This window comes from Bos javanicus, chromosome X (genome assembly GCF_032452875.1).
Source record: "Bos javanicus breed banteng chromosome X, ARS-OSU_banteng_1.0, whole genome shotgun sequence".
Taxonomy (NCBI): domain Eukaryota; kingdom Metazoa; phylum Chordata; class Mammalia; order Artiodactyla; family Bovidae; genus Bos; species Bos javanicus.
This window is the reverse complement of record NC_083897.1, coordinates 17,181,145-17,201,398: the sequence shown is the minus strand read 5'-3', so window position 1 is coordinate 17,201,398 and position 20,254 is coordinate 17,181,145.

The following is a 20,254-nucleotide window of genomic DNA, read 5'->3' as shown; positions in this document are numbered from 1 at the left end:
GAAAACTTCCAAAGACTTCACATGTGCCGATTGATTTCATAAAGGGTCATACTGTAGGGATGAGAAACCCAGTTGGCGGCTAGAACAATCCCTGAAGGTGAGAGACAGAAAATCAAGCAGAATTTTTGTTATCATGAATTTTGTGTGTGTGTCTTTGGTGGTGGGTGAGGGGTGGGGACTTCCTTGCTGTATGCAGGTTACATTGATTAACCAAAACTTTAGCCGTCTTTGGTATGCCCTATTACTGGCATGAATTGCTCTGGAATAAGTGGGTAGGTCTTATCAATAGAATCACATTTAGACTCAGTGATACAAATGTAAATCTGAGATGAAAACCACAGCCTATGATATCCATTCACCTAATTATGTACTGAGTAGCTACTATATGTCAGCCAAGCCTGTCTCTAACTTATGTGGGGCCCAGGGCAAATGTGCAAAGGGAGTCCCACATACTATATGGCTAGAGACTTTGAAGTTAAGCTAACAGTGTTTTATAAAATGTGTTCTGTCCTCCTACTTTGACAAATAAAGCAGATCATTGTAATGATCTGGAAGTTCAGGTTCAAATTTAAAATTCTTAGGGGACTTGCCTGGAGGTCCAGTGGTTAAGACTCTGCTTCCAACGCAGGAGGCACGGGTTTGATCCCTGGTTGGGGAACTAAGATACCATATGCTGAGGGTGGCACGGCCAATAAAATAAAATAAAATAAAATTCTTGGATTCGTCAGCATTTCATGCCAAACATGACAGCACAGATGGATCAGTTGCAGGTCCCCAGTCCCCAGCTTGATCTTCTGATTCCCTTTCTTCCATCACATCTCTGTTTTGTACCTGTTATGAATTTTCTCATTCGTGTTTTTTTGGTGATCATTTATATAATTCTTTAAAATGCTTTTTAATTTTGAAGTAAGTTCAGACTTAAATGCAAAAATCTTTCTAAGAGTTCCTGTATATTCTTCACTTGGGTTTCATTCTTTTAAAAATAGCTATATAGTATTCCACTATAAAGACTTTAAAAAGCGTTTACCTCTAATTTCCCCATAATACTTAAAGCTTTTACATTTCTTTTCTGTTTTCTGTTATAGAAATTTAAGCAAAATATATACTTTGTCTGTGATTTACATTATTCTTTGAGTTAAAAAATGCAGTCATACTTCAGACTTACATTTTATCAGTGCCTTTTCAATCTGTGGTCCATAATTTCCAACTGCCTGATTTTCAGAAACAGCTATCGCTCCTTACATTTCTAATCAAATTTTCTTATTGAAATTCCTTTCATTCCTCCCAGATTCCTGAAGCCAGTCTTTTTTCTGCCCCTTTGCAATGTAGGAGAAAATATCTGATTTCTCCCAAGCCTGCTTCTGCTCAGCTGGGGCCCTTAGCGGCAGTCTAGATTCAGGGCTTCACGAGCCTCTGTCCAACTGAGCTGACGGCAGGACTGAAAGTTGAGCTAAAACGACCTGCAACTTGGGAATCGGTAACGGGCTGTGTTTATAAGCATCCACTGATGAGTGAATCACTGACACACACATAAACACACACACACACACACTCAGGGAGACAGAACATGAGCTAATAAGGCCTCCAGGGCACATCTTTGCTTCAGGTAGCTTTAATGCAAAAATGGATTAGCCACAGGTGCTTAATCAGAAGATGCAATGAATGGTAAGCCATTTATCTGAGGGGTTTCTGTCTGTGTTTTGAACATGTACCACACTTGCCTTTCCCACCCCAACTCTACATTGTGATACTCAGTGTGCACCACGGAAGTTTGCTCCATTTCCCAGAAGACCATGGGGTTCACAGTTCATGCTTTGGCCCATTGACACTGCTCATAGCTGCATGTCACCAGAACGGGGCTGATCCATAGGATACTTTCTTCTTCAGGACCACATGCCTATCTCGATGAAAATTTACTCGTTTCTGGCCTGTTTTTTGTTAACTGGCACCCAACACAGCAGGTGCTGAAAACACAACTAGTCCTCACCATATACTTCTTCCTTCATGAAGGCAAAATGTCTAGACAAACAAGAGGGCAGGAGGGACTGTCAGTCCTTTGGAAATCCCTTCCACTCCATCATTCGAAGATTCTCTCATGGTTTTCCAGTCCAACAGAATCTCCAGCTTTTTGTACATTTAATCCATATGTTTCTGATGCATGTAGGTTTAAATTACTACAAGGTGGATTTAGAAAAGCAACTCAGTGTCAAAGATCCCTCAGGATCCATCTTATTTAACTCCACACCAGATGTCTCATTTTCCCAGTAGGAAATAGACTTTGAACTTGGAAAGTTCACATTCTGTTTTCTACTCATCTCCACACTGTGAGAGAATTTTCAAATTGGTCAAGTGAGCCTCTTCTCTCCCAGAGCAATGGAGTGTGGTTTGCATTGTGTGGGCTGTCAGTGGACTTGCGCTGTGTGTCGGGAAATCTGCTTGGCTTCGAATTCCCCTACATAATCAGAAGGACCTGCAGGAAGTCACACCTTTTGGGGACCTTTGTTTCCCCCATCAGGAGACAATCATGCCTTGACTACAATATCAGATGATAGAAAAGAGATGTGCAGAATGTTGAGTTGGCTGAGAGAAAGATAATTACATACTCTCCAAGTGGCCTGCCATCACAGTAATTCAACTTTTTAATTCCATGCAGTGAGTTAGGACCTATGAGATTGAGCCTTAAATTTGATTGTGTCCCATGTGTTCATATAGACTCCTATGGTATTAGAAGAATCCTTAGAGATACCATCTATCCCAACTGCTTATGTGGCCAATAAGATTTTTAGAAGCATCCTAACAAATTGACACAAGGCCTGCGCTTGAGTGCTGTCTTCCCGGGAGGTGTAGTCCTGTCTGACCAGTCTGTTTCTTTATTGAAACCACTTGGTCATTAGCAATATCTTTCTTAAATTAAACTGGAATTCATGTGTGTGTGATTTCTGCCCTTGCTCCTCACTGGTTGCCCTGGAGTCACAAAGAGGAAGCCTTTGCTTTCATCCACAAGATGGCTCTTCTGATAGTGAAGACAGCTTTCATCATGTCTCCCCTGCTCCAGAGAAAAGTTATTTTCCTTAGCATACAATTCTATCCCCATCCCAGAAGCTCTTGCTAAGAGGATAAAGGTAAGATTTCAGGGATCTTGGGCTTCCCAGGTGTCTCAGTCGTAAAGAATCTGCCTGTAATGCAGGAGATACAGGAGACTTGGGTTTGATCCCTGGGTTGGGAAGATCCCTTGGAGTAGGAAATGGCAAACCACTCCAGTATTCCTGCTTGGAGAATCCCCATAGACAGAGGAGGCTGGCAGGCTACAGTCCATGGGGTCGCAGAGTTGGACATGACTGAACACCTGAGTACACGCACCAGGGACCTTGACCATGTTCCCTGATTCCCCCAGGAGGAGCTCTGGGATCTCATCCAAACAAGCCCTCATGTCCAGTCCTGAGCCAAGGGGATCAGAAGGTGAGATGCCCACCTCCTCCTTCAGCTCTCCCTCAAGTACCCTGAAGGGCCAGGAGGATATTGTGTTGACAACTTGCTGTCTGTTTTTATAAATAAAGTTTTCTTGGAACACAGCCACGTTTTTTTTTTTTTTTACATATTTGTGCTATCGGCACTTTGAGCTACAATGGCAGTTGAATGGTTGAGACAGAGACCCTCTGGTCTTCAAACCTTGAATTTTTACTCTCTGGCCCTTAACAGAAAAACTGCTGACCTCTGCTTTAGACCATAACTGACAATTCCACAAGTTATGTGAAAAATCTTGATCCTACACATGTAATACAGTGACTTTGCTGATATAAAGGCAAGCAAAAAAATTTTATGGAATAAATACAAGTTAATTCTCCAATTATATATGTCCTTAAGTTATTACTCATCCAAATATTGTTGACCCATCAAAAGAACATACAGTTATGCACAATTGTAATTAAATTCAGTCCTCTTTGATATTGTGCTGACTTTCAAAAGTGTAAAAGCCATCACTTGACACATTTTCATTGCTTTTTTTTATTATAAATTATACTTGTCAAAGTAAGAGATAGAACATATTTTAATAGTTTGCTGGCTTGACTTATAGTTTTAAATGTTTAGACATATGGTATGTGGGCCTTTGTATTCTTGGTCCCTCAAATGTCAGGGGAGCACATAGAGGTTTTGCAATTATATCAAAAATTAGGTGTCAGGAGCCATTTTTTAGTGCACTGGGGCCTTCTGTTCTGGGCAAAGGCTCTGAGAGGTTCTGCCCACACCTTATGAGTACCGTCAAGCCTGCCCTCTGCAGCCACCCGAGGGCACTTAGAGAGAACCCAGTAGAGAATAATGTTTCCAGAGTTCACCCATACTTCAACATATATATCAGTACTTCATTCCTTTCTAAGGCAGAATAATATTCCATAGTGTGACTAGATCACATTTTGTTTATCTTTTCATCTGTTGATGGAGATGAGTTCCTTCTACCCTTTGGCTATTGTGAATAATGCTTTGATGAACACTGCTGCTGCTGCTGCTAAGTCGCTTCAGTCGTGTCCGACTCTGTCAACCCCATAGATGGCAGCCCACCAGGCTTCCCGTCCCTGGGATTCTCCAGGCAAGAACACTGGAGTGGGTTGCCATTTCCTTCTCTAATGCATGAAAGTGAAAAGTGAAAGTGAAGTCACCCAGTCGTGTCCGACTCTAGCGACCCCATGGGCTGCAGCCCACCAGCCTCCTCCATCCATGGGATTTTCTAGGCAAAAGTACTGGAGTGGGTCGCCATTGGTGCACAAATAACTGGTCAAGGCCCTGCCTTCAATTCTCTTGGGTATATGTGTACCTCAAAGTGGACTTGCTGGCTCACATAGTAACACTACATTAAATCTTTTGCAAAACCACCATGCTCTTTCCCACAGAGGTTGTACCATTTCACATTCTCACCAAGGGTCAAGGAGACGGCTTTGACTAGTCCTGGAAGGAGAGCCGACACGACCAAAGTCACATGTGTCTAGAAAAGGTACTAGCTGGTACTGGTTTTACAGCCAGTTCTCCTTGTGTTCTGTCTTTATGCTCTTTATGAATTAAATGCCCTTCCTCCTTTTATAATTTTATTTAAAATATTTATCTATTTGGCTGCACTAGGCAACCTCTTAGTTGTGGCATGTGGGATCTAGTTCCCTGACCAGAGATTGAACGTGGGCCCCCTGCCTTGGTAGCACGGAGTCTTAGCCCCTGGACCCCCGTGCCCCACTTTTTAAAAGCAAGTCTTAGCATGGCAGCCCCACCTTAGAAGTCTCACAACCCCTGTAAGACTTTGGGGCACCCCCATGGCACCAAGAAAGGAGATCCACCTCTCCAACTCCACTTGCCCTACTTGGTAGACTTGGACTTCAGGAAGGGCCAGGCCCTAGGATTGTTCAGCCTTTTGCCTGGCTCCCCTTTGGCCCTGGCATCGTCAGCACCTGAATGAGCCTCTCCCAGGGCCTGGAGCAAAGCCTTCCCAGCCAAGTGTAGCCAGGCAGCCCCAGACAACACCTCCTCCAGCCTTCTGGCCTCCTAATATGCTTTGCATTAAAACACCCATTTTGGCTTTGCCTTTGAGTCAGTTCTCAGGGGAGTAATAAAAGATGAGCCCTCAACATGTGGCCCATGGAGACATAGTGGATTGAGAAATGACTACAATTCATTCAGTTCAAGCCCTTTTGGCATTTTCCCACACCCCAGCCTTGCCTGCAGTGCTGTGTGTCTTGGAGGGACACCTCGGAGGTTTGAGCTCCTCTGTGATCTGGAGGTGCAATTCCAGCAGACACCTTCCCCTCTCTGGGTCTCAGTTTCCCTATCTGCTAAACAAAGCGGGTATCTCCGAGGAGCACTTCCAACTCTAAATATCATTCAGTGTTTAATATTCAGAAAGAGCCTGATTCCAACCAATACATTGGTCATCCACTCTGTGCAATAGAATGATGGACAGTACTTTGAAAGATATTTTCTTTCCTGGGTGAAATGGTATGACATACATGTCTTTCATAATGATACCAGTCTCACCTCTTCCAAAACAGAGTTACACCCTTAAATATGTTGTAGGAGAAGGTTTTCTTTGCAGAATCTTAGTGTGACTTTTTCTGAGGCAGAACATTGTGTTGGGGTTGGTGGGGGAGTGGGAAATGGGGGTGGGAAATGCTGGAGTGATTAACCAGATAATGAACCCCGTCTGCTTTTAATCAGCCCCTTCCTGTTCTCCCAGACCTCTAAACTTTTAATATTAATGGAAACAGATTTGAATTCTGGAAAGAGCTATTCTGGAAAATAATTGGATATTTACTAGGTGAAAAGTGAAATTGCACAGGCATTTCATAGGCTTTGGTATTTGACAGGTGCCATTTTTCTTTCCAATGTGTTGCATACCTCTGTTTTATAAACCAATATGGATAGTGGCATAAAAAGATTACAGGGTTACATGGTGGTAAGGCCTGGGAATATGTTCAGGGTGGGGAGTGGGTGGGCAGAGAGAGAGAACTTCAGTTGGGGACAAGGCTGAAACGCCTGCATTAGTAGGGCAGAATTATTTGAAGGCGAAGAGTGATATGTCTTTAAAAGAACCAGAGCCATGTTCAGCAATGGAGGTTGCACCCAGAGAAAGAGAGAGATTTTACTTATGGAACTTACTTATAGAAGCCTGACTCCTTCCAGGAAGGTCATGCCTCTGTTGGCTTCAAAAAGGACTTTGTAGGACTTCACTGGCGGTCCAGTGATTAAGACTCTGCACTTCCACTGCAAGGGGCACAGTTCCATCCTTGGTCGGGGGAACTAAGATCCCACCCCCTCAAAAAACAAAACAATACAAAACACAAAGGACTCTGTAGTTAGAGGGAGCAGGAAAGCACTGGAAGGGAGTGGGGAACTTTTCTTAAAGCGCAGGCCCATCCAGGGTTGCAGGCAAGCAGAACAAGGCAGGTCTGCTGGGAAGGAAAGGAGGACTGCCACAGGGTGGTGACTCAGTCCCCTTGGGGTCTTTCCCTTAAAGGCCTCTGACTTCAGTTGTCACTGCTGTGAGTCATGGACCCCAACCTTTCCCTCCTGCTTTGGCTCTCGTGTGGACACAAGGCCTATTGGGGTAATTCCTCTAGGTAGAGTTGAATCTGGTAGACACTTTTGAAAGTTATTTTTCTGTAGGGGAAGGAGAGAACCAAAAGGAAACACTTTACAAAGAATACAAAGTGAAGTGGTTCAGTCGTATCCAACTCTTTGCAACCCCATGGACTATAGCCTACCATGCTTCTCCATCCATGGGATTTTCCAGGCAAGACTACTGGAGTGGGTTGCCATTTCCTTCTCCAAAGAACACAGATCAGATCAGTCGCTCAGTCACGTCCGACTCTTTGCGAACCCGTGAATCGCAGCACACCAGGCCTCCCTTTCCATCACCAACTCCCGGAGTTCACTCAGACTCACGTCCATCGAGTCAGTGATGCCATCCAGCCATCTCATCCTCTGTTGTCCCCTTCTCCTCTTGCCCCCAATCCCTCCCAGCATCAGAGTCTTTTCCAATGAGTCAACTCTTTGCATGAGGTGGCCAAAGTACTGGAGTTTCAGCTTTAGCATCATTCCTTCCAAAGAAATCCCAGGGCTGATCTCCTTCAGAATGGACTGGTTGGATCTCCTTGCAGTCCAAGGGACTCTCAAGAGTCTTCTCCAACACCACAGTTCAAAAGCATCAATTCTTCGGTGCTCAGCCTTCTTCACAGTCCAACTCTCACATCCATACGTGACCACAGGAAAAACCATAGCCTTGACTAGATGAACCTTTGTTGGCAAAGTAATGTCTCTGCTTTTGAATATGCTATCTAGGTTGGTCATAACTTTCCTTCCAAGGAGTAAGTGTCTTTTAATTTCATGGCTGCAGTCACCATCTGCAGTGATTTTGGAGCCCAGAAAAATAAAGTCTGACCCTGTTTCCACTGTTTCCCCATCTATTTCCCATGAAGTGATGGGACCGGATGCCATGATCTTCGTTTTCTGAATGTTGAGCTTTAAGCCAACTTTTTCACTCTCCACTTTCACTTTCATCAAGAGGCCTTTTAGTTCCTCTTCACTTTCTGCCATAAGGGTGGTGTCATCTGCATATCTGAGGTTATTGATATTTCTCCTGGCAATCTTGATTCCAGCTTGTGTTTCCTCCAGTCCAGCGTTTCTCATGATGTACTCTGCATATAAGTTAAATAAACAGGGTGACAATATACAGCCTTGATGAACTCCTTTTCCTATTTGGAACCAGTCTGTTGTTCCATGTCCAGTTCTGTTGCTTCCTGACCCGCATACAAATTTCTCAAGAGGCAGATCAGGTGGTCTGGCATTCCCATCTCTTTCAGAATTTTCCACAGTTTATTGTGATCCACACAGTCAAAGGCTTTGGCATAGTCAATAAAGCAGAAATAGATGTTTTTCTGGAACTCTCTTGCTTTTCCCATGATCCAGCAGATGTTGGCAATTGGATCTCTGGTTCCTCTGCCTTTTCTAAAACCAGCTTGAACATCAGGAAGTTCACGGTTCACATATTGCTGAAGCCTGGCTTGGAGAATTTTGAGCATTACTTTACTAGCGTGTGAGATGAGTGCAATTGTGCGGTAGTTGGAGCATTCTTTGGCATTGCCTTTCTTTGAGATTGGAATGAAAACTGACCTTTTCCAGTCCTGTGGCCACTGCTGAGTTTTCCAAATGTGCTGGCATATTGAGTGCAGCACTTTCACAGCATCATCTTTCAGGATTTGAAATAGCTCAACTGGAATTCTATCACCTCCACTAGCTTTGTTCGTAGTGATGCTTTCTAAGGCCCACTTGACTTCACATTCCAGGATGTCTGGCTCTAGGTCAATGATCACACCATTGTGATTATCTGGGTCGTGAAGATCTTTTTTGTACAGTTCTTCTGTGTATTCTTGCCATCTCTTCTTAATATCTTCTGCTTCTGTTAGGTCCATACCATTTCTGTCCTTTATTGAGCCCATCTTTGCATGAAATGTTCCCTTGGTATCTCTAATTTTCTTGAAGAGATCTCTAGTCCTCAAAACGGGCTTCCCAGTAGATATTTTCCTGAGGCAGCCAGGTGGCGCTAGTGGTAAAAGAACCCGGCTGCCGATGCAGGAGACACAGGAGAGGCAGGTTTGATCCCTGGGTCGGGAAGATTCCCTGGAGGAGGAAATGGGAACCCACTCCGGTATTCACCATCGTTCACTCATAGTCCCAGATAGCTGGTTTATTTTGATGAGAGTCTTGATGTTCTGGGGCCTCATCAGCTCCATGTTAGTCTTCACATGGCAACTGCCATCTTATTTCCACCTGGGAGCTATGTACACCCAGTCATCTTTTCTGTTCTGGTCAAAAAGTGAACAGGCTCGTTTTCAAAACCTTTTTTTTTTTGTTCTCCCTGAAGTCGCTGGTTCTGGTCTACAAGCTAAAAGATGCTCCTTTGTTTAGCATCAGTTGGTGAGATGAGGTGGGTCTTTTATCTGGGAGCACCATGTTGGTCACAGGCGAGGCTGGCAGGGAAGTCTGGACTGCTCAAGGCAAATGGAACAATGGAGCCTTCCACCTAGTAACAAAGTAGCATATTTAGGTTTCAAAGGACAGGGAATGGCTTTGCAGGACTTTATCCATGTCCTTTAGGGAAGACACTCCAGGAACATCATGGAATTATCTCAATCATATAAAAAACTTTCTTGTGTGAAGAAGTCTTGGATGGATGGCCATACGTGCCATTCAGCCTTTCAAATTTCTATAGGTGATTGCTTGAAGCAAAATATTAGAAGTTTTAGCTTCTGCAAGGTCATGAATAATAGAGTGCACTTTCAGTACATCATGAAAATGAGGCCTTTTAGACCAATTTTCTTGCAGATGAGGAAACTGAGGCCAGTATAGGAGAAAGAACTTGTCAAAGTCACTCCATAAGTCACTAACAGAGCCAAGACGAGCTGAGTGTCAGGGCAGTGCACTGCCAGGAAAAATTTGGGGGAACTAAATTAAGGCAATAGAATTAAGCTACCCAGCTCACACAGAGATCCAACCCAGGGCCAAGGACAATTTAATATTGCCTTCTAATCCAAGGTCCTAAAGGAAGCCAACTGGTACGGGAGCCTGAGCAAGAAAAGATCCTTTCATTCCCACCAGGATCAGTCCCATCACTTGGTTTCCCTGGTTGAAGCTAAAAGCTAGTCCATGGTGGAAAATTCCTGTTACTTACTCTCCCAATTACTGCTTCCACTCTGCTAAACTTATACCAGACACTGTGTTTGTTCCATAAAATTCACAGAAGGTATATCTGGAGTGAATTAGGTGGCGGAAGAAAAGGAGAGGGGAAGAGGGAGAGGATGGACTTGCTTGAATCCATGGGCCAGCTCAGCTCAGCCGTAAGCAATATGCCTTGTGTTTTGCTTGGGCTCTACTTCCTGGGGACTTCTCATCTTCAACAGATTACCCAGAGAGACTTGCTATTGACCAGATACCCTCCAAGGCCAACCTCCCCTAGTCTGCAACTTTCTTGCTCTGCCAAAGCCCATTTGAAGTTACCACTGCCCACTTTATACAGTCAACCTATGTGCTAAGGATTCTCTTTGTGGACCATCTATGGCAATTATTTTTATTACAGTGAAATGTGTATAACATGAAATTAACCATTTTAACATGAACAATTCAGTGGCAGTTAGTACACAAAACGTCATGATGTAACTGCTACCTCTCAGTTCAGTTCAGTTCAGCCACTCAGTCCTGTCTGATCCTTTGCGACCTCGTGGACTGCAGCATGCCAGGCCTCCCTGTCCTTCACCAACTCCTGGAATTTGCTCAAACTCATGTCCATCAAGTCCGTGATGCCATCAACCATCTCATCCTCTGTCGTCCCATTCTCCCCCTGCCTTCAGTCTTTCCCAGCATCAGGGTCTTTTCCAACGTATCAGTTCTTCGCATCAGGTGGCCAAAGTACTGGAGCTTCAGCATCAGCATCAGCTTCAACTCCTACCTCTATCTAGTTACAAAACATTTTCATCACCCCAAAGAAAATGCCATAACCATTAACTAATAACTCCCCATTCCCTTCCTCCCTCAGCCCCTGGCAAATATGAATCTTCAATTCTTGCTCTATCGATTTACCTATCCTGGAGATTTCATATAAGTAGAATCACATAATATGTGATCTTTGGTGTCTGCCTTCTTTCATGTAGTATAACATCTTCAAGGTTCATCAAAGTTGTAGCATGCATCAGTCCTTCATTCTCTTTTATGGCTAAACAATATTTCACTGGATATACCACAGTTTGTTTATCTAGTCATCCATTGATGAACCTTTGAGCTATTTCTACCTTTCGGTTATTGTAAATAGTGCAGTTTATGAATACATGTGTGTATATTTGTTTAAGTAGCTGTTTTCAATTTTGGGGGTATAAATCTCAGAGTGGAACTGCTTGGTCATATGGTAATTCTACGTTTACTTTTTGAGGTACTGTGTAGTAAAATTTTAACATCTTTCTAGCTTCTCCTGACTAGTTTCTGGCCTCCATGGCCATATTCTCCCACTCCACAGCTGGTGGATGTCAAGGGATGTTCATTGGTTTTAAAATTAATCTGTTTAATACAAAATTAGCCAAATATAACTTTTCAAGTAATTTTACTGCAAATTCGTCATAAAATGCTTTAAAAATCAAACAGGAAATGATTTTTAGATTATAGAACAGCATTATCAACAAAAACTTTTCTCACTGTCCAGGATGGTAGCCGTTAGGCAAATGTGACTCTTGAACACTTGACATAATGTGACTAGTGAGCCTAAGGCAAGGAATTTTAAATTTAATTAATTTTTTAAATTTAAAATTTAAATAGCCACAGTATCACAGTTATAAGCTGCATTCCTAATCTTCTATAGTAGAGCAAAAACTGAAACGTATCCCTAAGGAGTAGTTATTTTTCACATTAGTGAAGGGAGAAGCCTTGGATATGCTTTTTAAAAATATTTAGTTATTTGACTGTGCTGGGTCTTAGTCATGGCACCAGGATCTTCAGCTATGGCATGTGGGATCTAGTTCCTTGACCAGGGATCAAACCTGGGCCTCCTGCATTGGGAGCATGGATTTTAGCCACTGAACCACCAAGGAAGTCCCTAAATTTATTTTTCTTTATAGATATCAAGCATAAGTACTCAATGCTGGTAAGATTAGTACAAAAATGGTATTTTTAAACAGTGCTGGTGGCAGCGTAAATTTCTTTCAACTCGCATACAGGGTTATCATTACCATCTTTCTAAATTCCATATATATGCGTTAGTATACTGTATTGGTGTTTTTCTTTCTGGCTTACTTCGCTCTGTATAATAGGCTCCAGTTTCATCCACCTCATTAGAACTGATTCAAATGTATTCTTTTTAATGGCTGAGTAATACTCCATTGTGTATATGTACCACAGCTTTCTTATCCATTCATCTGCTGATGGACATCTAGGTTGCTTCCATGTCCTGGCTATTATAAACAGTGCTGCGATGAACATTGGGGTACACGTGTTTCTTTCAATTCTGGTATCCTCGGTGTGTATGCCCAGCAGTGGGATTGCTGGGGCTGGTGCACTGGGATGACCCAGAGGGATGGTATGGGGAGGGAGGTGGGAGAGGGGTTCAGGATTGGGAACACGTGTACACCCGTGGCAGATTCATGTTGCTATATGGCAAAACCAATACAATATTGTAAAGTAATTAGCCTCTAATTAAAATAAATAAATTTAAATTTAAAAAATTTCTTTCAACTAAAATTCGTTTATTCATACATCCATTCATTTATTCATACATCCATTCATTTATTCATATGCAGTAAATGTTCTGGTTGGATGCTTCCATGTATCAGGCACCATACTATGCACTTGAGGACAGAGAGATGACCAAAAACATTATCCCTCCCCACAAAAGCTCAAAGTCAAGCAGCCAGGTAAACACAAAATTGCAATACAATGTGATGAAGGATTTTACGTACATTTTTTTCACTTAATCCTTGCAATAGCCCTAATAGTGAGTTAGGTATGATTTCTCTATTTTACAAACAATGAAGCTGTGACTTCGAGAAGTTAATAAATTGAGAAATGTTGCACGTGAACACTGTAATTGAGGTATGTACAAGGTCTACTTATACAAATAAGGGAGTAATTCACTATGCTTGCAGTGGAAGAAGGGAAAGTTTGAGCTGAATTTTGAAGGATGGGCAAGAGATATGCCCAACAACAATATACTTGGTTCTATGTCTTTAAGTTTTTTCCCACATAATCTGACTTAGTAACTCCATTTAGGAGAACTTATCTCACAGAAATATCCAAAAGTAAGGGAAAAAACCCTATATGAAGAGGATGTACATGTCTCTATTATTTATAATAGTGAAAGATTGGAAACCATCTACATGCTTAACAATGAGAGGATAGTTAAATAGATTACAGTCTCTCTACTATGGAACATTGATGCTACCAATGAAAATAATTTAAATGATAATTAAAAAGACTGTAGCAATATCAAAATTACTTATGGCATGATGTCAAGAAATAAAAGCCAGATACCACATCGTGTATTCATTATGAATGCAATTACGGAGACCATGATTACATATGAACAGGGCTACAACGGACACACACACACACACACACAGTTGCTATCAGGCTGCGGGGATCAGGGTAAGTTTATTTTTCTTTATTTTTCAAAGTGTTATTTAATGTTATTTTATCTTTTACTATAAAATAAGGGGGCATTTTAAAAGAGACATCAAGCCTGGTTTTAATGTGACTTTTACTTGTTCCAAATAGTCATTTTCACTGGAAAATTTGAGATTCCTTTTAAAATAGATCAAATATGGAAAATATTGTGTGGTCCCTTCTGTTTTAGCCAACTCAGACTTAGTCTCCAGGCAAGGCAATGAAAAAATAAGTTGATAATTGTTTTGTTTTTTTTTTTTTGCACATGTTTTAGTGGTCTTGATTTTATCATGATGCACAACAGAAATCACATTGCTGTCAAATATTTGCTGACCATGGATTTGGAATAAGAGAACTAATGAGCGACAGTCATTCCATTTTCAAAATGCCTCTCTCCTGGGACTGAAGTTGGGTTCTAAGTGTATTTCTTTTTATGTGATGACATTAATATAAAACCAAGTCTTGATTTGGTAATGGGCTGCTGCTGACAGACAAATGTAGAAGAGGGAAGGAAGTCTTTGTTGTTCTTAAGTTGTTGGGATGAGATAGCTGTACAAATATAACCTCAAGAATGCTGTCACCTTTGAGCGATGCAGGGTAAGCCCTGGAGGCACAATTTCCGTTTACTAGCAGGACTGTCTCAAGTCTGAGATAAGCAGTACAGAGGTACTATTTTTATTCAGAGTTTATTTCTCATCCAACAAGTGAGGTCGACTATGAGACCCAGCATGACATAGTGGCTAAGGGTTACACAGACCGAGACTTAAATCTTGGCACCTCCATTGGTTGGCTATGCGATCTATGCTTCGGTCTTCTCATCTATAAACAGAGAACAGTGATAGAGGCACTTTATCGAATTGTTCTGAGGGTTATCTGAGACAATACCTAGTGCTTAGCCTCGAATCTGACACACGCTGATAGCTCAATAAATGATAGCTGCCATTACTAACGTGCATATGATACTGTGCTAAGTAATAGGCTGTTTACTTGTCTTCTTTTACTACATTATAAATCGCTTGACATTGGGGGCTCTGTGTGACTTGTTCACCATCATATCCCCTGTCCCTAGCACACGGTTTAGGACTCCATAGTTGCTCAAGAAAAAGTTGTGAATGTTTCATATTCTTTTATGAGCTGGTTAGTCAGATGTGGCCACAAGAGGAGACAGAGGAGAGACTTGGGGAAGCAGAGTTTATAATACTCACAGGTGCTAGACACAGGAGGCTCAGCGCGCCCCATAGGGCTACTGGGAAAGACACCAGAGTGATCAGGAGGCAGGAGATAGGAGGGAGGGGAAGGTTGAGGCCTTGGCCTTTATGTTGGAATTTCTGGGGGTGGGGGAGGGGTGCTGGTGGGGAGAGTGGGGAAAGGTAAGGCTGGGCAGAGGACTTTCAGAGGGGCTGCTGAGCTAGTTTGAATACTTCGGTGGGCTTTGGGCTATAGGGGTGGTCCCTACCTGTCTGGCACTTGGCCCTGGGGTGATTAAGGCAGAGGAATATTGTCTCCTAGGATGTAAGGGCCAGACAGAGATACCACTTTGGATTGATTAGTTTGAAGATCAGACATACTCCCAGCTAGGTTCTTTCTATCTCTAAGAATGGCTAGCCCCCAAAAGGGCTATCTGTCCCCAGCCAGAAAAGTTTTTTAAGATGTCAAAGCATCTTCAGTTTAGTTCAGTCACTCAGTCATGTCCGATTCTTTGCGACCCCATGAATCACAGGACACCAGGCCTCCCTGTCCAACACTAACTCCCGGAGTTCACTCAAACTCATGTCCATCGAGTTGGTGATGCCATCCAGCCATCTCATCCTCTGTCGTCCCCTTCTCCTCCTGCCCCCAATCCCTCCCAGCATCAGAGTCTTTTCCAATGAGTCAACTCTTCGCATGAGGTGGCCAAAGTACTGGAGTTTCAGCATACAAGAAATTTAAAATATTTACAGTACAGTGGAATTAACTTAATTGACTGCCTAGTGAATTTTGGAAATACCAGAAAGCATGAGATGTAGCCCATGGTCTTCAGGAGTTTACAGACATTGTGGGTGTGGGCAGAGGGTGCAGGGAGATGTGGACAGGCAGCTAGGGGGTTGAGGGAATAGGAACTCATCTTAAAACCAGAAAAACGCAGGGGGCAGGGGTTCAACCCCTGCTCAGGGAACTAAAATCCTGCATGCCGCATGGTGTGGTCAAGATAGAACAGAAAAACAAGTTTTTTAATACTAGTTCAACTTACTGGCTATGTGGCCTTTGGAGTGTCAGTCAACCTTTCTGAGCCTCAGTTTCCTCAACCTTAAAAATGGGAATAATAATGATAATAACAATAATAAAGTGCTCAAAATGAATGTGTGTGATGTAAATTTATGTGATAAGTATACATGAATTTATGTGGTAAGTGTATACTTTGTGAACTGAAAAATAGTATACAGAACTAAAGAGGTATTATTATTCTAAGTATATGCTATGCTAGGAATAATAAATTTCAGACATGTGGGCTTTATTCTCTATAAGAGGTATGAAGTGTTAGTCACTCAGTTGTGTCTGACTCTGTTACCCCGTGGACTGTAGCTCGCCAGGCTCCTCTGTCCATGGAATTCTCCAGGCAAGAATATTGGAGTGGGTAGTCATTCCCTTCTCAAGGGGATCTTCCCAACCCAGGAGTTGAACCCAGGTCTCCTGCATTACAGGCAGATTCTTTACCAACTGAGCCACCAGGGAAGCCCTTTCAGGCCCTGAACTGTGGTAGAAACACCAAACTGATTTACCTGGAGGATGAGGTGGGCGAGTGGATGCATAGATAGGCACAGAAGAGTTAGTTCCAATATTGACTTGATTAATGAGCAAAGGAAAAGCACAAAGCGTGTGTGTGCATGTGTGTGTGTGTGTGCGCGCGCGTGTATGAGTCTTCCTTACATAGAAGCTTCAGATCTTTGAACCCAATTAGTGATCTGTCATTGCTGTTGAGTCCCTAGATTGGCACCTTGGGTTTGGCACCAAGAGGAGCACATCAAATGGTTCGCCAGTTCATGGCTCCATAGAATCCTAAGCTGTGGTAGAAACTATTTTTCTGATATGTTCAGAGAAGAACGAAATATAATGGTTATATGCAAATCAGTCTCTGCTTTGAGCATAACAGTTTAAAAATGCTTGATTCTGTGGGGGAGGAAAAATAATTTTCTGTTTACCCTCCTAGATTCTTGGCTGGGACCCCCGTAATAAAAGATAGATTAACAGGAGGAAAACAAACAGAAGTTTAATAACATGTATACTCTTTGTCTACAAGAGAGAGAGCCAGAAATCTGAAATAACTCCCCTCAACGGCCCCAGCTACCACCTTAAAAATCGTCTCCAACTAAAGCAGAAGGTTGGGGGTGGGGGGAAGGCCAGCATTGGGAGGCGACCAAGAAAGCACAGTAAACAGGCTAAGATTATTATGCAGATTTAAGCCCGTGCTTTGTCCATTGATAAGAGTTTCTAGGGGTTTACAGTCATTTTCCTCTTCCTGGTACAGAGATGGAAACACCCTTACAAATGGAGATTTCTCTCATAGATGAAAATGTGTCTTACAGAAGGTTAACTTCTACTTGTTTTTCAGAGCTTTTCCTGTGTCTGCTGAACAATAATCAGCTCAAAATATTATGCCAAAGACATATTTAAGGGTGTCAAACTATGCTTGCCTTCAATTTGGTTACTTTTAATTTTCCTTCTTTCTTTGATTAATTGGGTTGTGAAACTATTGTGTTGTAAGTCAAACACAGTCTTGGGGTCAGTTTGGGGTTTAAATCTCAGCTCTGCCTCTTATTAGTTGGATAATGCTGGGGAAGATCCTTACTGTTCCTGGAGGCCTAGTTTCCATCTGAAAAATAAGAAAAGTTTTTGTGAGGATTTAATGTGATACTGTATATAAAGCAACTGACACCTAATAAATATGCCAAAAATAGTAGGCAAAAGAAAAAGTATGTTTTGGTTGTCTTTTCAAAAGAAAAAAAAATCACTGGAAAGAGACTGGCTCTTCTAGCATTGACTCACGGGGCCTTTATGAAGTCTTTGATGACAGCATTTTTCATATATGTTAATCAACAAACACATTTTCACTATGAGAAGAGTACAAGTATCTTCACTGGTCTGATTGGGGTCGGTTGTTTCCCTCCACATTATAAACTAAATCAGATTTTTTGTGGAAATAAGTTTTTCTTTCAATTTATTTCTTATTGAAATCTAGTTGAAGTACAATGTCATGTTAATTACTACTGTACAGCAGAGTGACTCAGTTATACACACATATATATACATTATTTTTGTATTCTTGTCCATTGTGGCTTATCACAGGATATTGAATATAGTTCCCTGTGTTATACAGCAGGACTTTGTTGTCTAGCCATTATATGTATATGTACCAGTTTGCATCTGCTAATCCCAAACTCCCAGTCCAACCCTCAACCACCACCACCCTCTTGGCAACCACCAGTCTATTTCAATGTCCCTGATTCTGTTTCTGTTTTGTAAACAGGTTCATTTGTGTCATATTTTAGATTCCACATATAAGTAATATCATATGGTACTTGTCTTTCTTTTTCTGAGTTTCTTTACTCATTTATGTTGCTGCAAATGGCCTTATTCCATTCTCCTTTATGGCTGAGTAGTATTCCATTATATATATGTACCACATCTTTATCCATTCATCTGTCTGTGGACATTTAGGTTGATTCCATGTCTTGGCTATTGTGAACAGTGATGCTATGAACATAGGGGTGCATGTGTCTTTTTGAATTATAGTTTTGCCTGGGTAATATAATTGCATTTTTATGTAACTGAATAAAACATTTTGTTTTCTCCTTCTTCTGCCCAGGTTGGTTCTTTGATCCATTCTAAGCAATACCAGCAGATTGCTGCTGCTGCTAAGTCGCTTCAGTCGTGTCTGACTCTGTGTGACCCCATAGACAGCAGCCCACCAGGCTCCCCCATCCCTGGGATTCTCCAGGCAAGAACACTGGAGTGGGTTGCCATTTCCTTCTCCAATGCATGAAAGTGGAAAGTGAAAGTGAAGTCGCTCAGTCGTTTCTGACTCTTAGCGACCCCATGGTCTGCAGCCTATCAGGCTCCTCCGTCCATGGGATTTTCCAGGCACAAGTACTGCAGATTAACTGTCCTGAAATATCAAGTTGAAAGTAGCATTTCTCTACTTGATAGAGTCCAGTATACCCCTGCCCCATGCCCCCCGCCACTTCCTACCAAATTCAGAACTTCCCAGCTTGGCAGTCAAGGCCACATCTGGGACCTTTAGAGGTTTATCCTATGTTGCTCTAAACTAAGGGATCAGTAAATGTCTAACAGTCAATTTCTGTTGACCTTAAACAAATAGAGTGCCAGATATTTCTCCAGCAAAGATGGGTTTGTTCAGGATCAGCAAAGAGTTGAAATTCAGGGCCTGCAACCACAGTGTCCAAGGGAAGGAGAATGCTTTTATAGAGGGGGTAGTTGGGAAGGCTTGAGTAAACAAAGAGTCCATGGCTTTTCACTGGCTGAACCCTTGCCTGCAAAGAAGAGATTTTCTTCTTCCTGTTGGGCTCTGCTATCATCACAGGGCATGAGAGCTCCCCCTTCTGGTCTCTCTTTAATGGAACTTTCTGTTCCCTTAATTAATCTTTACTATTTCCTGTATATAATATGTGCTTTCTTGGAAAATGGTTTGGAAGAGAAGGAGAGAATACAGCAAAGAAAAAGTAGAGAATTACTATGAGGATTTCAAAACGTGTACATGTGGTTATATATGCATACACACACGTGTGCATGCATATGTGTGTGTTTGTATAATCCAGCCAACTTTTCTCATGCTCTACAAGGATTTCTTCTCCTACAAAAAGACAGCTGGAAAGAGCCACTTATGTAGTCTATGCCACTGTTAATTGAACTACCGTTATTCCTTCAACTTGCTTCAATCTGTCTTGCCTCCACCTTTTGGCTCATATTATCTTCTCTGTTTACCGTCTTCCACTTTCTGCCCTGCATCCATCCCTATCTCCACCTATGAAAATCCTACCCTGCCATCAAGGTCAGGTTCAATTTCCACCTCCGCTTCACACTCCTTCCCTCTCTTCTGAGCTCTTCATGTACTGCCCATGTAGTGTCAACCTCTCCTAACCCTGTGTTTTGTGTTTCTTTCCTGATAGCAGGGCTGCCAAAGACAGTTGTTCAGGTAGTGCTCTGAATTAAGGTACCCAGCCAAGGGGGCAGAGGGGGGCTGAAATCTACCTGCTAAGATGGATTGGGAGCACTTGGTGGGAGAACCATTCTTAATTTACATAGATACACAGTACCTGCTCTCAGCTGTTAGATGAACAGTTCCTCGAGGAAGATAATAGATCATGACCATCTTCGGGCTTCCCTGGTGGCTCAGGTGGTAAAGAATCTGCCTGAAATGCAGGAGACCCAGATTCGATCCCTGGGTCGGAAAGATCCCCTGGAGAAGGGAATGGCAACCCATTCCAGTATTCTTGCCTAAAGAATTTCATCGACAGAGGAGCCTGGAGGGCTACAGTCCATGGGGTTTGCAAAGAGTTGGACATGACTGAGCAACTAACAC